Source organism: Phalacrocorax aristotelis, chromosome 3, assembly GCF_949628215.1.
Source record: "Phalacrocorax aristotelis chromosome 3, bGulAri2.1, whole genome shotgun sequence".
In the NCBI taxonomy this organism is placed as follows: Eukaryota; Metazoa; Chordata; class Aves; order Suliformes; family Phalacrocoracidae; genus Phalacrocorax; species Phalacrocorax aristotelis.
The window spans coordinates 88,904,929-88,930,482 of record NC_134278.1 but is presented as its reverse complement, the minus strand read 5'-3'; the positions used below and the strand labels follow the sequence as shown (position 1 = coordinate 88,930,482).

At 39.8% G+C, this 25,554-nt stretch overlaps 1 long non-coding RNA gene across 1 annotated transcript in view; it reads left to right on the top strand.

Moving 5' to 3' along the window:
- LOC142055030 (uncharacterized) overlaps positions 1-25,554 on the top strand; it is a 275,522-nt gene that overhangs the window by 194,454 nt on the left and 55,514 nt on the right. Inside the window, exons 12-13 of the long non-coding RNA XR_012659779.1 lie at positions 7,170-7,364; positions 8,102-8,213. This is a non-coding gene — a long non-coding RNA (uncharacterized LOC142055030). The remainder of the gene's footprint in view (positions 1-7,169; positions 7,365-8,101; positions 8,214-25,554) is intronic.

Genomic DNA, 25,554 nt, shown 5'->3' with positions numbered 1-25,554 from the left:
AGTCCTTGTTGAGCAGGAACCAACAAGACGTTGACTCCAGGCCTACACAGTCAACTTGAACAGCAAGACTGGTGGCAGTCGGGGCAACCAGCCCCTCTAGATCCATGCCAAACAAGCCTGACCCAAGCTGTGCATATTGATCTCTGAGCAGTGGTACTGCTGCTGACTAGGAGAGGTACATCTTGAACCAGTTGGCAATCCCAGAATAGAAGTACTGATAAAGGCTCATGGAGGAATTTAACTACCCAGACATCTGCTGAGTAACAAATACAGCTGAACATGCATCATCACAGAGGTTCCTAAATTACAGTGAAGACAACTTTATGATCCAGAAAGTAGAGACTCCTGAGGAGAAGCCATCCTGGATCTACAGGAGTATATTAATGAAATTTGCAGATGAAACTTCGCAAGTGCATTAAAAATACAGCAGCACTGTGTTTTAGGATTGACTTTAGCAGAGTATCGTGTGTGTTTAGAATAGACTGTCTTCCTCATCCATTTATTAATTTTTACTGTTTCACAAGTAAATGAAAGGTCAAGCCTACCTTCTTCTGTCTTTAAACCTGTTTGCATTGTCCATGCATGCCAGACATTCGAGATCTGCAGGCTCTTAACTAATACACTTTGCAAACATCTCTCTTGGACAGTACACAGCTCATGACAGAGACCAAGAGAATTAGAAATGGATAGATAATAGTACTATGCCATCTCCCTTCAAAACTGCAAGTGCATACCTTTGCAGAAAAAAATCATTTGAAACAAATGTTGAAGAGGATGAAGAATCTTAAGAAGCAGAAATATTGAAAAGATAATAATGAACAGCAAATAAGTCATGAGTTTTCAATAAGGCACAATAGCAAAGGAGGCCTATAAAATTTTGGAGTACAAAGAGATATTGCATCACAGGGTAAAGTTCAAATAGGGCTTTATTTTCCCCCATGTTGGTTTCAGGAGATAGAAAATAGGCTGACCCACTGAAACAGGCAACAACAAGATTACACTTATTATAATGATGAACTGACAGTAAGACTTACGAATTTTTGAAAAATCTTCTAGAAGTTTTGATTTACAATGACACTTACTGGACAAAATAAAACCAAACAGAGAGCCCCCCAGACTTGATTATTTATCCTGAAACAAGAGAATCTGTGAAATCTTAGGGGAAAAAAGTCTCTTAAAATTTCTCACATAAATCAGCTAATCTTTGCCATCCTCAAAGAAAAAGCAGTCCTGAATGAATCCTGCTTCATTCCTCAGATTCAATACAGGGATAATGCCAGGTTTACTCTCTAATGATTCATTTCCTTACATCTGGAGAATGTGTCTTTTAAAAATTTAGGGGGAAAAAACCCCAAGGTTTTTTTTTCCCCCTCTCTTGCCAAGTTTTAATTTGATGCATTCATTTCTCCATTACTGTTCTGTGCCAAAGTTTATTGTCTCAAACACTACACAGCAAAATCTTTTTCTAATCTTTTGAGGAAGGTAACATTTCAATTTACATTTGTAATAGCAAGGTATGATCATCTCTGCGGGATGGTAACCTTAGTAATCTTCCTGCTAAAAAACCTGTTCTTTAGCTTTATGGTAAAATATGCCTGTGTTATAAATATTTCCAGAAAAGAACAAAACTTTTCACTTGTCTACATTAATCCTGACATCTGCTATAGGTCATATAGAGAAAGAAATCTACCTCAAAAAGTTATTCCAATTCAGCATTGTATTAAGACTATTATTAAATAATTCCACTCCACCTGATCAAAGGCTTTCTCAGCATCTCATGCTAATAACATTCATGGTCTTGAGCCTTTGCTTTTTCAAAGATTTTAGACTCCCAAAGCACCACCTAAAAGGTCACTGAAGGGTCAGGGAGTGTTCAGTTCTTTGGTGAGAAAGAACCAAGAGCTCCTTTTAATCTTAATATTCAACTTCAGTATACACACACACAAAAGAATAAATAATCTCAGGAAGACTGATCTCAATCCAGGCACAAGCAATAGTGGAAGACTTTTTTGTCAAAGGTGCAATCTAAGGACTACCTTTGCAAGCAAGGAACTTGGAAGGAGATGAAAAAATGATGGAGAATCCCTCTCTGGTTATTATTTCTGTCTGAATTCCAGTTCGAATCAGACTCAGACAAAGAATATTGGAGACAAGCATGCTATCAACAAGATAGCAGCAGTGATACGCAAACCACTGCTAATGAACTCCCTCTACGCATCCAGGGAGCCCTTCTAAAGAAAACCTATAGACACCCCCCTGAAGGCTCTTCTTGCTTCAGGCCAGATGGATTTGCTTGCTGTTCTTGCTCAAAGTTAATTTGTGATCTACAAAACCAGTCTCCTATTAAGAGACAGAAGCAAAACCTAAAGGTAAAAAAAGGGCAGCAGAGTCTCTATCAACCTGAAGCTTCAGTTTTTCTGTCTGCTGTACCTGAATTGGCATATGCAGTCACTGAACTGAGTCTCTTCAAGTTTTCAGCGCTGCAGTGGAAGCAAAGGACAGTAACAAAAGTCACTTGTGGATCCCAATTTGTATGAGGGAATGTATAAAAGGCTCTGAACTGTCCCTGAGCAAGGTTATTAACTTGAAAAGTACTTAGCTGAAACTCTTTCCTGGTGCCTTGACTCATGCCCTCCACTTCAGCAAAGCCAGATTACAGTGATTTGCCAACGATTTTGCGGCTGCAAAATGCAGGAAGGTATTTTAATTGCATTTTCCCCTGTGATCAGTTCTGTGCCATATTCTGTGGTTGAAATCTTATTGGAATGCTTTAAATAGAACAAAGACTTGGTCCGCTATTCTGCCCCGTTGCCCTTCCTCTTCCCCATCCAGACTGGTCCAGGTCGTTTGGATGGAAATACTGCTTTTATCTAAAAGGCTTTTCACTTGGAAAGTGACTGCAGATGAACAGTGCCGACAGGAACTCTTCATAATCGCTGGCTGGGCTTTTCACACTCGATGTACATTTCCCAAAGGAAGTGCACTGAAAAATTTGTATCATGTTTTGAAGTGGAGTGGTGTGAACTGACTCAGAGCCATCAAAATGCTGATTTACCCCAGCTGAAGTTCCTGAGCTGCACAAAAAACCCTCTTACATTATATGTGAATCAACTGTTTAGTAATCAGCGGGATCCAGATTCTGGTGGTTTTACGTCCACAAAAGGCAGGAAGAAGGTTTTTATGACATTTTGCCTTGTGATCAGCTCTGAAGCCTTATCGACAGATGAAGTTATGACTTGGTCTTGTTTGCATTAATACAAAGATGGTTAAACTCTTTGCTCTTTTCTTGCTCTTCACCCATATATACTGTCCTTCAGAGTATAACTTGCTTTGTTCACCTTAATGGCCCGCCTGGTGGAGGTGCAGAGATGATGATCCTCAGGTCCCTGAACAGCCTCTCGAGAGATGAGGCTTCTTCACTTACATCTCCTGAATTGCCTGGTGGAGCAGATAAGACCAGCACTTTTGTTACCTGGCTGAGGTCGACACCACTCCTGCAAAGTCACAAAGAAGTATTTAATACCAGATACCAGTTCCCATGAAATGTTTGTGTGGAAGCAGGACCTGGATTTATGCAGAGGAGGAGGAGTGGGGGTGGAAGCACGGGTTGATTAGGTCCCCTTGGTTAGATTGGATCTAGTTCCTATCTTGTGCTAATCCACCCCAGACTCCTGGCGGTAAGATCCAAAGCAGCATAAAGCAGATAGCAGGAGAAGGCGGAGGGGGCTGGTCAGGGGTGTTTGTAAATAAATCTGGAACCTGGGATCTGCAGCCTGCTTGGTTATGGTTTTGTGAAAACACAATTACAGCATAAAATGAAAGCAGGCTGTGCAATGAAAACAAGAGGAATGCCATCATCCAGGTTGGCTTGCACTGCAAACCACCCTGGTCAATCATCCGAGATGAATGGAGGTATCCGCTGAATAACCTCACTTTGCAACTTTTATGTGAAGGCTTGATAAATGAAGTCAGGGAGAGGTACAAGAAAGTGATTAAAACCAGCCTGCGCGAAAGGCAATGATAACCTCCCTGAGCTTGAAACTTTTTTTCCCCTTCTGCCTGAGTTTGTTGGATAATTAACCCTTTCATCCTTCAGTCTCTGTACACAAACATTTGTATATTCGTACAACGCAGCTACCTCTTGACAGGCAATTTGTCACTGGTAATAAATTGGACCCAGTGGTAAGGCCAACCACTTGCAATAGGGATGCTTACAGCCAGGTACCATGATCTGGAGTTTTGTAGTGGCCTTGCTGTAGCAGAAGACCTTTTCCAAAGTTTAGCTCACTCATTTCTTGTCTCTGGGCTCTCTAAGATGCCCAGTAGCTCATTTAGGCACCTCCTTTTAGGCACCCTCCCGGAAGAACATTCCCCAGGGCACACTGGCCAAATAGTTTTAGGGGGTGCCAGTCTGTTCTTGTAGTGAGCTTGAATGGGATATTATTGTCACTAAAGCAAAAGTCAGTCTTGGCGTTATTGTCAGGCAAGGGCCAGGATTTCTTTTTGTGGACCTGGAACCATCATCTGTCATCTCTTGTGGTAAAATTAGTTACTGACTTGGAGGATGACTTGAGCATGCAGAAAAAGCACTTTAACCACATATGGCGTAGTCAGAAATCAATAGATTTCCCATTCCTAGGCATAGTCCATTGTGCTCCTAGGTGCTTGTTGGGGTTAAAAAGAAAGGGACCAGCAAAGGGGTCTCACAAGCAGACCCTCACCCAATTGTGGTCAGAGGCATCTGCTTATAGTTTGGTTGCTTCAATTTTGGTCTGCCCAACCACATTAGGATACTGAATCAGGCGCTTATGGCAAAACAGTTGTCAAGAGTCTGAGTCTGAATCTGAAATGAGCTCTCAAGTTAAGATCTAGCAGTCGGCATTAACAAAATACAGAGAAGCTTTCTTGCATGTCAGAGATATAAGCTTTTCTAGGGGGAACACCCCCCTAGACTTAGCCCAAAGAATGGCAGCAGCACCACTGCCTGTGTTGAACAAAGCTCTTTAAACTCTTACCGAGAAGCAAAATCTCAGCTGAGAAATGTCAACAGAGCTTTTACAACAGCCTGAAAATTAATTGTCCTCTGAAATGGCCGTCCTCAATTCAGGCTTAATCTCTCTTGCATTACTCAGGTAGCTATTGTGAAGTATCACCCTGCCTGCTGCTCTCACTGACAGTTTCTATATCCCTTCACCACGCCCACTGGAAGGAATACAATCACATAAATCCCTCTTGCAGGGCATGCTCAAACTCGTTTCTTATTGTGGGGCAAATTTATGGTCACATTTACTATGTAATCTTTAAAGGGGACTGACTCGTGGTTGAAGGTCTAAAATTACAGATGACCTGGGTGTAAGCAAAAGTGGATTTGTTAAAAAATCTGTATTTAAGGGAGGAGGGAAAGGGGTGAGAGAGGAGAGCTAGATGTTCCCTGTGTAGTTAATGACCTTTCCTAAAAAAAAAACTTCAAGAAAGGTAGAAAAGCAATTTTCATTCTGCAGCTCTAAATATCTGTTTGTCCCATCACCATGATGTGAGCATGCCCAGTTGGGATGATTTAGCACTCTGCTGATGACTACCAACAGAAGGACTTCATGTGAAAAGGTAGTCTGCCACAGCTAATGGGCTCTTGTTTCAAAGGGATGCTCTGTGTACATTACTAGTGTATGGAGAAGGTGCAGAAAGGCCTCAGCAGACATTAGGAATGGAGTGTTGTTGATGATGAAAAGGCACTTTGCTGTTGAGGGAATGGTGGGAGAGAAAAGGCGTATCTGTCTTTTTGATTAGAAATGCATGCTTCCTTTCATCATCTGAGCTGAAAAATTGGCTTCTGCTCTTGGTTTATGAAACCATTTTTCTTTTCCCTTCCTTCCCAGGTTTGCAAACTCTTTAATAAATTAGTTACTGTGAGGTGCATGGGTGCAACAATCACCTTAGAGGCTTTTCCCAAATGCATCTTTAATATTTTATAAGTATTTAAATAGATTTATTCAATGTGAACAGCCTGATTTATTAACACTGGCATTCTGGCATGGAAAGGGGGTTCAATACAAATTATGTTGTGTCAGAAATTTTTAGCAGATAGATCTCAATTTACCAATGGATTCTTGGAAGTCAGGAAATAATAGAACCCACCCCATGTTAATATTTAATCAACCTTTGGTACCAGATAGAAGAAGCTGTTGAATGAACGAGACGCAATGAGGGGAGCCCTGTATTACAGTAAAACATACATCATGTGTGTTCACTTCTCAGATGGGGGGGGTGAAGTGGGTCAGTTATTATGGCAAGTAAGAGGCTCAGACCTGCCACTGAATAAAGATGCTTTGTCAGGCTCTGAGAGCTGACCAGATGAAGTTAAAGTCTCACGGCAGACTTCAGCAGGAAACCTGAGTGACCAGGTGTGAAACTTGTTTCCCTTTTGATGTCCCAGGTCCAAGAGATACCTTTACTTCTGTGTATTCAGAAAATAATGTCTGACAACAGACACACTGAACCAGATGTGACAGCAGAGCTGCTTTGTAAAGCACTTTGTAACGATGCAATGAGAAGGGTGCTACCAAACCTAATACTGTCCTACTTAACTAGTATACCGGGGGACAGGGAAAGGGAGGGTTTACCAGTCCTCTGTAGGTCAGTACTTGGTAGGTTACTATTTTGAATTACCCAAAATTCATTTTCACACTGAAGTGCCAGGTAAGTTTATTTTTATTTAGCCTGGTACATTACCCTCATAAAAACAAATTGGTCTTATTTCTGTATGGAAACACCAAACCACTTTCTCAGTACAGATTTTGGGTATAATTTTAACATGCGAGGAAGCTCAGAAGCAAAGTTTTTCACAGTAGCTTGAATGGAATAGATGAACATAAGGGCACAATTGCAAAATAGCGCTGCACATCAGCAGGGCTTTCCTAAATCACTGCACCCAGTGTGGAGTGATTCAGATGAGTTAGGAATTTGCTCAAAAACTAGCAACATCTTGTTTCTGTTGAGTGCCACTGACGCAGCCTCCCCAATCCACCCCTGCAAGGGCAGGGGCTAAATAGGCTAAATAGAATGAAGAGCAAAAAAGAAAGCTTCAGCCAGTCACAGTGGGACTGATGTTGGATAAAGAGGAGAAAAGAGGACACCTCAGATGCCACAGATCTTTTCCTGGAATATTTCAGGATGACCCAGCAATGAAGAAACCTCCAGTGGTCAAGACTGCCTAGCCATAATTGCATGTTCATGTGCAAGGGTTGAGTTCTTCGGAGGGTGTGAACTAGAGTGGTGTGGTTGAAGTGCCTGGAATAACACTGGTGGTCACTGGCTCAAATTTTGGCCTGAAGCTGAAGTCCTGGTGACAGTGAGCTAGTCTTCTGGTAGGAACTTTATTCATTTCCTTTTCTCACTTAACTATGTTTATTTCTATCTGTTCAAACACATAGTGTGTTTAGTTTTCCTGTGTGCTTTATTTAAAGAAAGAAAGAAGAGTTGGACTGCTAGTCCTTTGTAATGTTAATAATAAGAAAATTGGACAGTGTTCCAGTAAGATGATTGGGTCAAGACAAGAAGCTACTCCACACATCTGGTTCTGCCGAAGTTTGTTTGGAATGGTTTATTGTAAGGTTAGGTTACCACGGAAGTACCCCTTTGTTTGTGCTATGATAGTTGCCTGTTCCTGCTGGTATCAGGATCTCAATTCCTTAAGCTGAACATTTAGAGGGGGAAGATAAATGGAGGAGTGGAGCAGAACAGTATGCGTGATTTCTTCATGCTGTTTATGGTTAAGTTGAATTTGTTTTTGTGGAGTGTATACCTGAGAATGTTTTGATGAGATGGTGGTAGGTCCAGAGCAAGGTCAACTCTATCTATGTCACTCCTTACAGATCTCCACCTAATCTGCCACAAGGCAGGCTGGCTGCTCAGGGTGGGATGGTTAGTCTCTTCCACATGGTAGTAGTTTTAGCTATTATTAATATATACTTATACAGTTCCTTAAGAGTAAATAGAGGTATTATAACCTACTTCATATAAAAGACTAACATACAGAGTTGCACCTATGCCAGCTGTGAGAATTATCTTAGTTCAGAAAATAATAAACTTTTTTCTGTTACAGGGAGGGAATGTGTTCCTTGGCATGCAGGATTATATGGTTACAGGTCTTGGGGACAACAGGTCCAGATTTCTGCTGAAGTATCAGCCATGCTTTCCTGCCTTGGCGCAAGGAGGTATGTCTTTCTGCTTTATCCTATTAGACCAATCTACAGTTTAGGCTATTGCTCGCTTCTTACATGGTGCAAAAAATTGCGTGCCACAAAGTTAATTTCTAAATTTACTGGTTTGGTTTTTTAAACCACTGCAATGTTTAGCATCTATTCTCAATGTTCTTAGCAATGGCGTATTAAGTCTTCACTGTGGCACATTATGTCCAAGCAAGGTGATCTCTTTGGTAGGCATTTTGATAGAGTCACAAGCAAAGATGATTCTATCACTTTTATCTCAGGAGAAGAATACCATCATCTACTCCAAACTCAAATATGTAGGAATAGATTTTCCCTAAAGTTTTTTCACAACTATTGCTATAAAAACATTGTAGGAAGTTAAAGAAAGTGGCATAGGTTTTTCAGCTAAGTCTCACTGTTCAAAAGTTCATCTGGACTTCTGAAGAATTTGGCGAGCTAGAAGTATGCCTGAAAGCACTGGAATTTCAGCCCGTCTTCCCAAAGGAGACAGAAGTTGAAAAAGAGGAACAGCTTCTGCAGTCTTCCACTGATCAGGGGCTTTCTTGGAGAAATGGTCTCGCTTTGGTCTTTAGGACAGTTACAAGGTATTACTTTCTGCACAAGTGAGGCTAAAGTGGTTATCTCAGAAATCTGAATGTGATTTTAATTATAGCTTTTATTATTGGAACAGCTGTAACCAAGATTGTAACAGTCAATTATATATGGAGCTTTATTGGCAAAGGGTGTTTAATATTAAACGATCATTGCTAACCGTGAACATACCTGATATAATAGTGAGGTTTATTTGAAAGATCAGCATAAGATAAAGGAGTTAAATTTAGCTGCACAGTCTGTAACAGTAACGTGAGGGGATATTGTGAATTCATTTTATTTGGAAACAGAAAACTCTGAATGTTGTTAGATTATCTTTTTGAGAGCATAAAGTAAATGTTTGGTAACCAGAGATTTGTATTGCTAGAAAGAATCACTTTCACTAAAGCTACAGTAACCAAATGTTTAAATGTGGAGGGCTGAACTGTCAAAGCATGTAACAACATCCTTAAATAGAATGGAAGTGGCTAGAGCTGCCTTTATCAGTGTCCTCCTCTGACAACTGCTTAAGGTTCAATTCTGTTCCCATTGAAGTCAGTGGAGAATCTCCTGGTAACCTGAAATGATTCATGGCATGGACCTTACCAGGGAAAAAAGAAGTCTCAAAGCACTGAGAAAGGTGCACTGCTCTTGCAGCATGTGGGTTATTTATACCTATGCAGAGCGATATTGACAACCCACAGCATTCATAATTGTGGCTCAAGACCCCTGCAAGAGCTGTGTTGAAGACAGAAGCCTTATACCCCCCCAGGAGATTTTTTTTTCAGTCTTCCAGTTCTAAGTCACTGGACATCTTTGGCAGTTACTAGGTTTTCAGCTTAACTAAAGGATTAGAAAACCTCTTAACGCTATTTTTAGTCTTTTTAATTAAAGCTGACAATCTCTGATAACCAATGGTAGACTCAGATCAGAAAGGCTTGTCTGGCAAAATCTGCCCTAACACCACAGCTATGAAGCACTGAGAAAGTAAGCGCTGGCTGGGACATATTCCTGGTACAGCAGGGGTTTTTCGGGTTTGGGTTTTTTTTGGTTTTTTTTTAATTATTTTTATTCTAACTTTGTATTTATGTCAATGGCTGTGTGGGCTGTTTGGCCTAAAGCATGAGTCCCGGTGCAAGTGAGGAAGCAGGATGTAAAGTGGCTCTGGGATGCAGGGACAAGGCAGGCTGCCCTGGGCATGACCAGGACCCACACCGTGGGTTTTACCGGCACTCTTCCTCCACACTTCCACACTGGCAGGAAGACAAGCCACATCTTCTCTTTTCAGTCTTATTTTTGTTGTTCTTAGAGGCTAAACTAGGAGCCAGTATTTTGAATTTATATTTGGGCTTAGGACTTTCTCTTCAGTCCCACTCTCCTTCTAATTGGAGCTGTTTGGGCCTGGTGGACCAATGTTCAGCAACAGACACTGTCTTTATCAGCGTGTAAACTGAAATACTCCAACCAGAGCTCCCTTCTGCTTCTTGGTTTCCAAAATGCAGCTCAAATTCTTAACTGGGTAACCCGAACTTCTCTGTAATCTATGTATCAGTGTGTATGGATGTAATGGACATGTCAGTGCTGTGTACGCTAACACTTTTAAGTCATATAATGGTCCTGTTCACTAGAAGCATAAACACACCATGCAATTTAGCTGCAAGCTGAGGGGATACAGAGGAGAATATTCACTGAAAGGTTATCTAAAATGTAAAAGCAGTTGTTTTCCTTTTGCAGATTTTGGGGGTGATCTGCAGCAGAGGTATCCTGCCTAATTTTGAGAATTGATTGTCTAATCATGTCATTTGAATGGCGGGGGGAAAGGAAAGGAAATGGAGAGAATGTCTTTTTGCAAGCACTTTTCAGCTCTTAAGAGTCTTTTTGTCGCCTGTGCAAGCCTACAACTGGATATTGCAGAATACTGTACTTTTATACAGAGAAAAGGATTAGGAAAAAACCCCAAAGGTATGAAATATAACAAATGGCAATATTTGGAATTGCACTGTTAGGAGACAGAGCTAAAGTCAATGGGAGTTTGGTCCCTGAAAGCACAGCAGGACCACACCATATATAGGAAAGCACAATCTGTCAAAATTAAGTGTATAGTTTATGGTATGCTTTTTGTTTGAAATAACATATTACCTCCTATTTATAGTAAAGCAGACTAAACAGTTCTATATGTCTGCATTTAAGATTTTCAGACAGAGAGTAAGGATACCTTTTACCTGGAAATTGTAGAGTCAGAGCTCAAAATTGCTAGCAGTGATATAAATGAATACCTGTGATTTTACAGGCATATAAATCTCAAGCTTCTGCTTACATAGCCCCGCTCTGTCTGCAGTATTGGCTGGATCTGAAGATCACTGCTGGAGGACTACTAGGAAACAAATGAACTTGCAATGCATAGTATTTTAAAGGAAACTATAAATGGGATAGGTCAAGGGCTAGGCATGTAAGCGACAGGAAAAAAATCTTCCTTTTAGTTTATACAACTCCTGCTTCCACGTCTGTGCAGATTCCTAATAAGGAATAGTAACTTTTCAAGGCACTAGGCCTGTACATATTTCCTGACCTTATAATTCTCACAGTTCTAGACATTCCAAGGTAGGGGGTCATTCAGACAGAGTTGTAATTTCTTGTGCATATTTATTTCCAAAGTATCTTTTGCATAGTTTCCCAGTGAAGTAATGTGCTGGGCCTGGGGAATGCTAAATAGGTTATTTTTCAAGCTTGCATATAAAGGGCCTGTCAAAGCAGACTGTTTTGGACTTATCAAGTAAAAGTGCTGGAGCCAAACCATGATGTTTGTAGCTTGTCCTTCCCAACCCCATTACGAGCTGGGCTCCCAACCTTCCAATGGGATGTGATGTAAGAAGGTTAAGGAGCTCTGGTTTTGTTATTGGTGAGGATTTTAACAATGATAAAAGTCTTGAAAGCATACATTGGCTCAAGAGGAGTGTGACCTGAGCCTTCCCCCAAAAACTACATTTTGTTAACCCTTTGCCATTTGTTAACCCTCTGTTCCTTTTCCTTCCCATTCTGTAAATAAACACACAACAAATTTTAGGGGGAAAAAGGTTGTAGAAGCAAAGCCTCTCTGTAAATAACTTTAACTGGATGTGAAAGCACGTTTTGAATTCATTTTCCCAGTCCTTCAAGACACATACTTTTTTTTGAAGCAATTACATTTATCTGATCAAAGAATTAAAATACATCAGGGCCCAGCCAAGACATTGTGAATTTTGAATATTCTTTTCTCAGAATCCATCAGCCACGCAGCAACTAGAAGTTATCTACTGTCTGAAAGAGGTTTACCAAACTATTTGGCCATTTTCAAAAGCAAAAAAATCTCAGCTAAAAATCCTGCAGATAATGTATTCATCAAGGAGAAGCTAAACTTGAGAGGAAAGAGTTTACTTTTAGTGCTGTGTATGCCCTGCTCAAAGCAGCAGTGAGGAAGGTTAGCCAGACCTCAGCTTTTACCAAGATGTGTCTAACTAATCTCAATTGAAATGTGGACACTTTCATTCTGAACTCCAAAAGCGTGTAATGCATTTGGGACTGAGGCTTTCAAGCTCTTGTTGAAAAGTAAGTGTAGGCTTTCTGCTTGCAAAAATTCCTGTGAAAAAATCTAACTTTTTCTAAGCATTTGAAGAGAATGGCAAGGGCAGATTGCTGGTGACAGTAAGTATCATTTTATAAAACACCAGTTAGGCTGCATATGACATATGGAGACAATTTCTGCCTCAGCTATATTTACCTTTCCTTTTGATCTAATGGGAACAGCTTATGTATATTGAGGCAGAGCTTGGTCTACAGTATCCTGTTTGGTTTGTGTATTGGAAGAAGTTTGGAATAGCTAAGTCAACACGTGCTGTTTTAACTAAGAGGGCAAGGTGGTGCAATGAGCCTCATTTAGTCATGTGGAGGGACAGTTACAAGGTGGTATGAGTGAAATGCATTAAGTGCTGCCTTTTTCCTTTATCACTAGAGAATCATTGAAATGTAAGACTGGAAGGAAACTCCATGGGCCATATATTCTATTCTCCTGCTCGAAAGCAGGATCAATTATACAGCCATCCCTGGCAGCCATTTAAGTAAAATATTACTGGAATGAAGAGATATTCTTTATGTTTAGAAGGGGGAATGCTGCCAGCACAGTTAGTTAGTTACCTTCTGGAAAAAAAAGGAAGGCGGGGGGGAAAACCAGAAAGGAGAGGTTATTCCAGCTCTCTAAGAGTTATCATTCAAATTAGTTTGATGATTTGCTTGGGATCATTGGAGAAGCCTGACTAGGAGATATAAGTGGAACATAAGACAGGATATGTGGAACTGAAAAATAAGGAGATATGGTCATAGAAAGGCAAGGGAACAGGTTGAACAGGCTTCCAGTTGAGGTGGTAAGCTCCAAAGGCAATAGTATATTTGAATAAGCACGTGGAATTCAAAAATGCAAGGAACTGTGGGCTGTATTTTTGAGCTTTGAATTTCCTGGCAACTGTTTCAAAGGTTAGGAGTAAGATTTTGCATGGCTTGCCCCCCTTAATTATTATCAGAGATTTGTATGTGTTTATGTGTGTTTGCTTACACAGCATTGGTTTTATTCTTCCTGAATAACAAGGCATAATAAATTTAAGATTCTTTCAAAAAATTAGTTTTAAGATTTCTTAAAGTAATGCAGGAGAGAGAGGAAATCCACATGGATTCTGCTTGCCTCTGCTGTCGCCATATCACTGTAAGGCTCGCTGCCTGATCGTTGCAAGTTGTTTTTCTCAAGCCAGACCTTTTCGTTTGACTTTCATCAGAGCTGCAGTTTTCTCTGCTCTACTTTTAAGTGTAAACATGACAATTATTTGCAGAGTGTTATTGGTCTTTTTCCAATCTAATATTCTTAGATTATGCATCTTAATACCACTGTTAACTGTTTTGGGTCATTTCTTATTTGTATACCAGAAAACTGCTTCCAGTGTTATTACTTATTGGTCATAATCAATTAGGGAAGTTTTTAGACTATGGCAGTCTTATATAAATACACTGGCAAAGTTCACCTCCTATGATTTCTGACAATTAAATTGTTCTGTCACTTTGGGACCTTCATTAATCTCAACTTGTCATCCTTGTTTATGCAGGTTATAATGGCCTGTGTGTGTAAGTGAAATGAGATGCTAAAAGCCCTTGGCTGTTTAACTCTTTGATGAAAGTCAAGCAGGAATATGTTGTTGAAGGGAAAAGTTGATATTTTTTTCATCCCCCATAATAGCACCATGGAAATTAGTGCAGTTATGAAATATCCAAGGAGAAGTTTTACAGAGGGGTGAAGAAAACCAAGTTGATGGTTCTGATATCACAGTCCTTTGTGTGTCTGCTTGAGTGCACATAGAAATAAAGATGTGGCAACGTAGATTACTTTCTCTTCCAGGAAAATGGTTGGAGACATCATGTTCCAGCAGCAGAATCTAATGGCAAGAGATTTTCAGATAACATTGAGGATCAGTGTAACTCAGGTGAAGGACATGGCTAAAATCTCTTGAAACTTTGAGATATGTTATTAGTAGGTCCTTTGGTTTGGGTAATTCTGGAAGACTGATTACTCGGAACCACTGCAGGCACACTTCTGAGGACTTTGGGAAGCAAAAGTCCATTTACAGAACTGAATTTAATATTAAAGTTCCTGGGGGAGTTTATAATTTTCTTCTTTCTTAAGTTACCTCCTGGAATTTAAAGACCTGCTTTCTGATGTCTCCAAATGCAGATGGTGTTTTATTATCTTCTGCCCTTTTCTGCATCTTTTAAGAAGGTCTTAAAAGGCTTTTTAGAGTGGTCACTCGACAGCACCAGCACCATTACTTTTATCAGCCTCAGGCAGAGCTCCTCACTGATTGTTCCTCCTGGAGTGGCCTCTCACTTTGCAGCCCTCTGAACTATCATCAGATCCTCACCTGGCACCATGCACCAGAGATACAGGTACTTTTTACTCCATGCAGTTCATCAAACCTCATGTTTCCTCTTGGGCAAGTGCCTGCTGAAATTGAAACCCAGCTTAAGAGATCTTTATTCTCATTTAGAACTGGAAACAAGGGGCCAGGTCAAAGCAAGCAGTGCACTGTTCCATGCTGGCAAAGCTGGAGATGGAGCACAGGTCTGGCCTCCTCTGAGCCTCCACCCATATGCAGCTGGCCAAGGTTAAAAAATAGGAATAGCCTTAGAGTTATCCATCTCAAATCTAAAAGGAGTGTAATGATATGCTATTCTCTGTACCCAGAGAAACATTTGAGTGACATCTTCTCTCCGTGTGCTAATTACCATAATTCTTAGACGAGGGAGAGATCCAGAACACTGCACAAATTATCACCCAATATCTTTAATAAATGTGGATGGTAAGTTACTTGCAAAGGTGCTGGTTAATAATCTGGAACACATATTCCCAGACCTAATTCATTTCAGTCAGGTGGGATTTATTAGCAATTGGACTGTGATACAGTAGTATGAGGCAACTCTTCAGTACATAAGTTCACACAGAAGCAAAGGAGAAAGCTGGTGCATCTCATTGTAATATAAGTGACTTAGACGATACAGAGACAGACTACTACTGACTTTTCCAAATGTTCGGCTATGGACAACTCTCTGACGCTGTATAGTAAAAGCCAGTGGCACCTGTCAATCTACTGTAAAAATGCCAGTGCCAGTGGGTTAATGGCTGGACTGCTCTCCCATTTCTACTTGATTCAGAGTTCCCATAATAACTGTGTTTCTTTTTTCTTCTATGAGATTAATTTATAAAGAAAACCAAATCCCATGTGCCTCAAGGATGCCCATTTTAGATGTTGCTGCCTTTCTTTCATGACTAGGGAGGAAACAAAGTGATGGACTCCCACCAAAGATGCCTCAGTGTGTGTGCCTAAAGTTCAGTAGGATAAATGCAAGTCTTGGAGGCAAACTGCCAGATGTTATTTGTTGAAGCTGCCTCTAGTCTGCTCTGAAGCATACCAACACATGTGTCAGGGCAGGATGAGAGTCAGGGCAACTTTCCAATTTTTCTTGCTCCCAGAGGCTCTCTAGGGGAAGCTGAGTTTAGGAATAGAGAAACAAAGACCATGAAAATGGAAGATTGGTATATTTTAGGTTCTAATACTAAGTCAACTATAAAGCATCATATATGTCATTTCACCTTAAATTTTGAACACAAAACAATATACGTATCTTTCTAGATACTGCAGTGTGTGGTGAGATGTATAAATCGGATGCAAATGCTAGTGTTTGCTCCTGAAGCTGTGGGGACAGCGTTACTACTTCTGCTTTGACAATGCCAGCTGATCGTATACTTTGGGAATGAGGTAAAGCTTTAACAGGCCTTTTGAAATAGACTTGCAAAGCCATACTGGATTTTACTCAGGATCATGCTAAGAAAACCTTGACTTTAGTCAGTTCATTTCCACCCACTGCCTTCATATGTACATATAAAATAAACAGACCAAAACATTTGTAGTATTGGTTGCAAAATAAGTGATTCATCCTACAAAAGAGAAAAACACTTGCCTAAATAAACATAACATAGGGATGAAGCACTGTTCTTGAAGTAACAACTCCACAAAGATGCTATTACTTATGTTCTTCTTACATTATAATCTTTCCATGAGCAGGTGGTTTACTTAGACTGATATCTATGGGGAAAGTCTGTTTTTAGCATGTTTTTGTACATTGGCCAGTCTAGCCAGATGCTGATGTCTAGTACTTGCCTATCGAAACTGAAAAGGCAGAACTGAACGTAGTTTAAGAAGGGAGCTCTCAAAAAAGTGTACTATACAATGCAAAGGGTGGATATTTATTTCTTAGCCTCCATTACTTTGGAATAAGATATAGCATTAAAGAGATTGCATTGAGGTATTTGTTATCCCACCTGCTAGATAAGTTTCCTTCCCCCCCCCACCTTGCAGCTTTACCTTAGTGATATTCTGCATCTTAAGGCTTGCATCAGATGCTTTTGGTGCTATGTAAATTATATTTAGCGCATAATTATGCACAGCCGCTAGGTTGCATAACGAAATTCTCGTCAGTTTTGCATGTGAACCCTGAAGTGAGTACACCTGTACTAGCTCAAGACCCGTAAACTGACTAATTGCACCAGGTCCACTTAGCTTGGGTGGATTCTGCGCTGAGCTCTTCCACTTCCAGGATATGGTGTCTCTTGTCTGCATGACACTGTGTCATCTTAGAGATAGATGTATATGGGATATATCAGAAAACAATTACCACTCCTCCAGAAGTGGTCACAGAGTGGAGCACAGAGGTGGTGCTCTCAGGAGGTGAAGTGGGGTCAGCTGAAGATGGACAGTTGAGACTTTCATTCAATTCACAGTTACTTCTGAGACTTGGAAATTCACTTCATGAGGTTGTTTTTAAAACCTTGTTGAACACAGCGTTCAGAATTCTATCTGTATGGGCAGTGGCTTTGATGAAAACTTGAAACTTTCATGTTTAGTTTCCTAAGAAGCAGTTTTCCGATTTTCACTCAGCACTTTTGAGTGAAAATTCCCACGTTTTTAATGAATTTCTGGGCCATTTTTAAGATTAACTTGGAGAAAAGAAAGATAAAATGTAGCTCACAAGTCATTTATTTCTTGATTACAGCCATCTAATATCCTCAGTGTGTATAAATCAGTTCAGTTTAGCAATACCAATTAAACAAAATGCGGCTTTAAAAATCTCACAGTATATTTAAATGAAATAAAATATTTAAATTTTTAAAATGAGCAATCTTACATAATTAATTAGTTTTAAATTTTCCATAATCACTGAAATACAGGGACATACAGAGTCTAGCTAATATGGATATAAAAATGTGTTCGTGTGTGTGAGTGCTCACACATCTATGTATACACAACACACAAAAACACACATGCACGTGTGTGTGTGTGTGTATATATAGGCATGCATAAAATCACTAATGAAACTACTGGTGACTACCTCTCCAGGCAAATAAGGCTCATAAATTGACACATTTTGCTTAATCTGTATGTAAAGCATGTTACACATCACTGTTATAATGCAGACATCTTAACTTTAAATGAGACGAAAACAAACATAAAATTAGCACTTTAGGGAACCCCCTGCCACTCAATTTGTGTTGGGTTTAACACCTTCTTATTTTATATATCCTTCTACATAAACAGTTTTATATCAGCCCTTGATATGGTGCCTTCAAAGAATTAAATGTTGAGCTGTTTAAAAGCACTAATTAGCAGCTTTAATACAAAGGGGAGCATAGTTATTAGTAAAATCTTGTAAACCTAGAATACCCTTCGGGCCTAGTCATTTGTGTGTGAAATAACTCAATAAAAATATTATATTGTTAATCACAAAAACCTTCAAGGGAAATGCTAAATCTGGGAAGAAATATAAACTGTACCTTTCCAAACAAAGGAGGAAAAGTGACCGTCCACATTAAAGCAAAGCCGTAAAATCCCAAGAAGAATATATTCATTGATAAAATGCAGCTTGTTTCTTAGTAAGGGCTTTTGCAATGTGTAGCCTTATGCACATACAACAACAAACATACATTAATGGTGTTTAGTTTGAACACAGCTAGCGACATATTTATTAAATTAGCACTTCATTCCTTTCAATAATGTGCAACAATGGCAAGGCTTTTTCAAAAGGTAGCATTTGGTAGTGGTATGATAATATTTAAATCTATACAGTTATTTTTGTACAATGCAAATTATATACATATATATACACACACGTATAAACGATTGGAGATGTTTATAAAGGCATTGGGTTCAATCTCACCTAGATTTTATTTCTGGAAAACTATATATGTACACTTAATTTTGTTCGATATATTTAAATTTATGCTTGACAGTGCTGAGTTCTATTTCTTTCAGTACATCACACATGTTTTATATTAATAGTTAATATTTATGATGCAAGTAAATAATTAGATTCTTAAATGTTTAAAAATTACACTAATTCCAACGTTATTAAGGAGGTAGTGTTTCTAATTTATACAATGTGGTATAGCTGAACACTAGAAAACAGAAGAAACATGCATAAGTATGGAGAAAATCTTTTGACTAGCAACTAATTCTTAAAAAATAAAATACTAAGAATCTCAGAATTTACAGATACTAAAAAAGACATAAGACATTGCTTCTATAGTTTGTGTGTGTTTTCCTGAGATATCAGAAAGACTTTCACCTTAAAAAACTAACTTTCTTCTAGTGTTTCAGTGAAAGGTGTTTGAACACTACTTTTAATTTTAAATTCGGGGGGAAAATTCTGAAGTATGTTTCCTCTCTGAAATTATTATTATTATATAAGTTTTATATGCCATCATGCAAAATCATTATTTTCATCTGGTATCATCGTTCTCCTCACATTTCCTGGGAAAAAGATTGGGGGAAAAAAAAGCTGGGCATGCATTTTTTAATCAGTGTCATCGTAATGATCATTTGCTGGTTTTAGTGCTAGTTGATTTTTTTTTTCTTTTTAAGAAAAAGTAAATAAGGATCACTTCTAATATTTGAGGACAATTTTAAGTAGAAATTTCTCCATAATGGGCAATATCTATCCTTTCCAGCTACGGGCTACTATAAGAAACAGATTTATTCAAAACCCCAGTATATTTGCTGTGAATATATTTTTAATGTATTTCTCTAACATGAAAGAGCTGGCCAGAGCTTAAACATTTTTTTTATGTCATGCTTTGCTTTTTACGGTGTTTTATGTTACAACCTAATTAGTATCTTACAGTGCCCTTACATGTACTTAGGGTGTAGGGTTTCACTCAATACACTGAACGTTTTATTTTGGGGGACCTCCATGACACACTCTAAGCAGTTTTAAGCAGGCTAAGAATATGTTTCCAGTCAATCAAGCCTCTAGAGATAGGTTATCCACCTCTGGCTAATGCACTGCTATAAAACCTTCACCATTTCTGACTGCGCGATACAGTCTGTTATTAAACCCCTAACCATGCACGGCCGCAGGATTCAGAAGGGGGGAGGGAGACAGTTATTTCCAGTACTTCATGAAGCCTACTTTAGCAAATTATATAAAGATTAACTAATAACAGCCTCAGCATTGGATGGCTGGCCAAATTAGGTATGACTTAGACTGGTGCATCATCGGCTGCTCTTTTGAGCCTGCCCTTTCAGAGGAGGTCTTTGCTGGCAGCTTCTTCAATAGATGATGAACCAGGCTTGATGTTTGGTCTGCACCACAACAATAGAGACATGAAGTGAGTGGTGCTTTGCGCCCCTCTGAAAACTGGTTTGGAAAGGCAGTGAGGTCTCCGAGTGTTGGCAGTTCTCCTGCTGAGGATTAAATGCGCCTGCACAAAGCCAGCATATTCCACAAATCAAAAGCAGCATGCAAGGAAAAGGGGCAAGTGATGGCAAGTATAGTCCAGAGCACCGTGATGGATTAGGGAGAGGGCTTTGTGAATGCTCCCTTTTCTGAAGGGGAGATAATCTGTCAATCTCAACAAGGCAATCCTGTCAGAGTATACCATGTTGGGGTTCCCAGCATCTTCTTCAGGTTTTCATCTGTCCTGTGGAGGGCACCAGCATTCAATGGCAGTTGCTACTCTGGGCATTTGATGAGAAGCTAAGGACAGATATTTGAACACATTTAGGAAAGGGACTGTCTTCTGCCTTCTCTGCAAAAAGTCTGTATTATGTTCCAGCTTTGGAGAGCTGGGGAGAAGGCAGCCTGTGATGTTTTGGAAAGGCTAAGACCACTCTAATCTTGCAGTAATAAAATGCATGATAAATTGTTCGTGTTTAAAACATCTTAAGGTTCAAATGGGGCAAGCTTGGTCCAGTACCATGCAGGTAGAGCACTTTCTGGGGTAGGAGGGCTTCCCAGGAAGAAAACCCAGGATAAATCTAGGTGTAAACAGAGTTTATGTTTAACCATGAAGGGATCACCCTGCTGTCCCTACAAAGACCTTTCATTTCCATCTGGAATGAGTATACGATAACCTAGTCAGACCAGCCTCTCAGTCACCGATCAAAACAGTGACTCTTGACATTTGCCTAATTATCTTTTCTCATCATCAGTCATCTCTTGAAGTCTTTTCTTCATTCAGATGCCAGGTATTTCCGAAATTAATCATGTCATTGAAAGCGGCATCTTTTCATGTAAATGGACTTTATTATCTGGATCGAAAAGCTCCCCCCTCCTCCTTTCAGCTGCAAAAGCCCATTTGTAGGGAAAGTGTCTGAAATCTGACATACTGCCTTCTCAAGAAAGATTCGTAGTGGTGACCTCCCAGCAAGAGCTAAGCATCCGTCACCAGGAGTGCGTGTGTGTGCTGCTTGCACCCTTGGGCTGGATGCATGCTAATTTGCCCCATTGTTTCGGGGTGAGTGACTTTCCAGCACTTCCAAACAAAGCCTTTTTGCATAAGCTTCTGTGTGTACAATTATTTTATGTTCACATCATTCCATCATCCTATCTCTATCCCTGATATAAGAGGGGATGGAAATGTCTTCATTTTCTAGTTATACTGGGGATTACAGGCTGGATTTAGGATGTTAGCAAGGACACTCCTTTCATTAAATCCCATTTGTCACAAGCTTGGGACCATAGGATTGATCAGCCCATTGCTCATCCTAGCTATAACTTTCAAAGGGGCGCTATCTTCAAACCATGTTGATTCAACAAGAAACCAATCTGCAGTACTTGACTGCGCGTGCAAAGTGTTGCAGGGATAGATGAAGAAGTAAAAATGAGAGGCATACTCTCAGTAATGTTACCAAAGCCTTGGTAGGAGAATGCATTCATTTTGCTCATTAGACTCCTACTTTAATGAATTCTATGATGAGCACAATTGAGAGTAGGTCAGCACTGATAATGCCATTCTGCATTTTGGAGAGCTCACTTTTTAAGTTTGTGGTGGTGTATTTACAAACTCCTTTCAAAAACACCCTGTCATTTTATACCCACTGAGCTTCCCTTTGGGACCATCTGAGGACAACAGTATTAACTGCTGGCAAGCTCTGTGCTTAAATTTAAGAAGTGAAACTTGGGCATCATCTGACTAAAAGGGAGAAGTGGAACAAGTCACTGGCCTTCTGTGCTTACACTGTAAAGTACTGAAAAATTAAGGTAATTGTTTTTAGCATCATCAAAACGGGCTTAATCTGAAAGAAGCAACAAGTATACTAGAAAGTTTTCAGCATCATGCGTATGTTATGTGAGTCGTGTTCTGTATTCCCTGATAACAGTTTAAGAGCATGAACAGACTGAATGTGGGTTTTTAAATAATAGGCACACTGTCACACGTTGGTGAAGATAGCTATGAATGTTTAGACATAATGCATAGATTATAAATTGTTGGATGCTAAAGGCAGAAAGAAGCAATGCCATTACCTAGTTTGCCTTTCTGCCTAGTAAAGGCCACAGGATTCCTTCAAGGTTTTATATGATGCTATATCTTTCAACAGACCTTCCAAATCTGACATTAAAATACCATGATGGCAAAGCCATCACAATATTCAGTAAACTCCCACTGCTAAGCACGCTCACAGTAAAAAATTCGCCTTAATTTCTGGAGTGAATTAATCTAGCTTTGACCTCCAGATATTAGATCTTGTTTTACGTAAGTCTTTGTTAAACTGAAGAGCTCTCCATCAAATTTCTGTTTCCTGTGAAGGTTCTTGTATATTGTGGGCAAGTCACTCCTTAACCTTTTGTCTATTAAGCTAAACAGTCTGAGCTTCTTGAGCCTCTCACAATTGTTTTCTAATCCTCCCAGTGTTTTCTAGTCCTTTAGCCATTCTCTTGGCTCTTCTCTCTAATTTATCAACAATCTTTTGAAACATAGGCACCAGAACAGGATTCACTGTTCCATTAGTGGTCACAACAGTGCCACAGACAAAGATAATATTACCTCGGGCTTCTAGGCTATATCCTCCTGTTTACATATCCTAAGGACTGAAGTTACCCTCCCAGCTACAGAGCTAATGTGTAGCTGAGCATCCACCACCCTGCCATGTTCTTTCTGGAGCCGTCTTCTTCCAGGAGAGAATCCTCCCCTTTTGTAAGTGTTCCCAACAACCTGTTTAGCCAAAGATATCTTTTTACACTTCCCCTGGCTTATTGTTTCCTTTGTGCATCAATGACCTGCCATCACTATTTACAGCTTTCCAGTCTGTGTCAGCAGTGACTTTGTGTTTTCTAATAAGTGTTGAAAACATTAAACGGCATCCATCCATCTAAGAAATAACACTCTTCCCAAATCCTCGATAAAGATTCCCCGTATAGAGTGAAAGATTACCAGCTACCCTTCCCCTCTTTCCTTGCTAAGAAAATCGTGCACTATAAGACACAGAGAAGACATGCTACCCTTAACTCTGCCCAACGCTTCACAGCTGTCGTGCCCACTTCAGTGGAGGATTTTTCATCCTGGTTTTTCTTTCTACACTGTCCTGAGAAAGCATATATACCTGGGCTCAGAGAATAGATACCGGGAAACTCTTCTTTGCCTGATAAAATGATGTGTGCTAATGCTGAGATATATTTCACCAGGTGAAGGCTATTTATAGGAAGAGAAACATTTGTTTCTTCACATTTAGATTTGTTGTTTTCTATACTGTTGTGGCAGCAATCTGAGATGGACAGGTTGAGCAGCATTTATTAATTAGTGTTAATTATTATTGTCATTATTGCTGTGGTACTACTTTGGTACTAAAGTGATGGGCAGAACCCATTTATATGAGTGATGGTATAGGCTTGTCCTAAGGAATTGTAGGAGGGTTTTTTTCAAAAAGTAAAAATAATAAAAAACCCTCACCAGTTTTAAATTATTTATCGCTGTGAATGCATTTAAATGGATTTCCCTGTAGTAGCCATAACATTTATTTTTCTGAATAGTTTTCAGTAGTTCTGGGAACTGTTTTTCACAGAAATGTCTAATTATTATCACTAGCAATTAAATTTATTTATTATGTTTTGCTGTTGCTGAAGGAGCTTCTCATGCCATTGACTTGCTCTCTTGTACACTCTCACCAAAGATGAATGGAGGTATAATTAAATTGCAAAATAAAATTGTCAATGTTGACATTGTTTCTCTTTCATAGGGCAATTTGTAACCATCTATGCTTTTTTCCTGGTTTGAAATTATTTCATTTGTTTCTATTTTGTAGTCCTTGGACATGCACTTTTTTTGCCTTGGTCTCTGCTACCCCCTTTTTTTTCATTCCTTCCCATCCACGAAATGTCATGTGTATTCTGATAACTTTTTAAGAAAGCTTGCAGAGCATCAGCTACTGACTTGGTCTTAACCTCTTTAGCCAGAATTTTTTCCTCCCATGTGGCAATTTGGAAAAATTGGTGCAGTGGAAAAAGAGAAAGAAAAATGAACAAGTGGAAAAGAATTCTCCACCCCAAAGAAAACATTTAACTTCATCCCTTTCCATAGCAAGATATAAAGAGATTTTAAAAAAAAATTAAGGGAGAGAAAGGGGATTTTAAAATTTTCAGTGCTGATGGGAAAAAATGAGTTTTGAACAACCAGAAGCATCTTTACAGAAAGGTGGGGTTCTGAGATGTAGTCAAAGCAAGAGCACAGTGGTTTTGGAGGAAAAAGAAAAGCTTTAAATGGCAATTCTTTTTTTCCTAGCACTTGCTTTCTGCCCTTCTTTCCTAGAGCATTAGGACATACAAGGGGTTAAAGGTCCAGGAAGAGAGCTAGGGAAGAAAAATCCCTCTGTTAATTGATCTGCCTGTCTGGTGACGAGGGCCAGCTGAAGCTTGTCAGAAACTGTATGAGCTGAATCAAGCTTGGGGCCCTAAGTAAAATACAGACACCTGGAGCGAGGAGGGGCTGGCTTGCTCTATGTGCAGCTATTTAGTTGTTCTTCTAATGTAGGCAGGGAAAGGAAAGGGTCAAGCAGCGCTGAGCCTGGGCTTGAGGGATGTCGAATAGTTTTTCCACTGAAAAGAAACAAGGGTAAAGCCTGTTAATGGCACCTAATGCTATTATTGTGCGAGTCTGTGTGTACTCGTGGGCTTGCTGGTATATGTTGGAGGCACATTTTGGCAATTGAGGAGGCATTGTTGTTTCATGGTCCTACCCATAGGCAGGTTGCTGGGCAAGAAGCAGTGGAAATCTTAGTGAAATCTGCACTTGATTTTGATTCACGCTGTTCAGGGCAACGTGCTCAGAGGGGATCCTTTACCTCCTGCCCTTCTCCCCTCGCAGAAGGATGAAGTGACCTAAAGTACATCCTAAAAACCATTTTTCTTTCTCCTTACTCTTCGGCTCTGCCTCCAGACCCCTCCACTGATGCAGTCTAGCTATGATTCTACAATCTGGCATGCCACTTTGTTTGACCCTGATGACATAAGTTGATGCATGTACTTTTGAACCTTCCCAGGAATGAGTAATATCCCTGCAATAAAATGAAATCCTAGCATTTTTAACCCACCAAGCCCCTGTGATTGTTGGGGCCAGACATGTCAAATGGTGGTTCAGCCGATGGACACCTGAAATGGAAGTGGATAGGTTTCAGCCACAAAACAAACAAGCCATTGAGAGCTGGCACTCTTCCACTTTTCTTGTGATACCTGTGATGAGTACATATGAAACACTGAAAGCTTTTTTCATGGGTAGTGGGAAGAGGGAGAAAGGACTAAAGAAGGTGCACAAGAATAGAGAAATTTGCAGCTTCAGATTTTCAAGGTAGCAAGTAGCCTAGGAAAGCTCAGAGGCTGAGGGAGACTCACTGGCTCTAAAGCTGTCAGCAGTCAG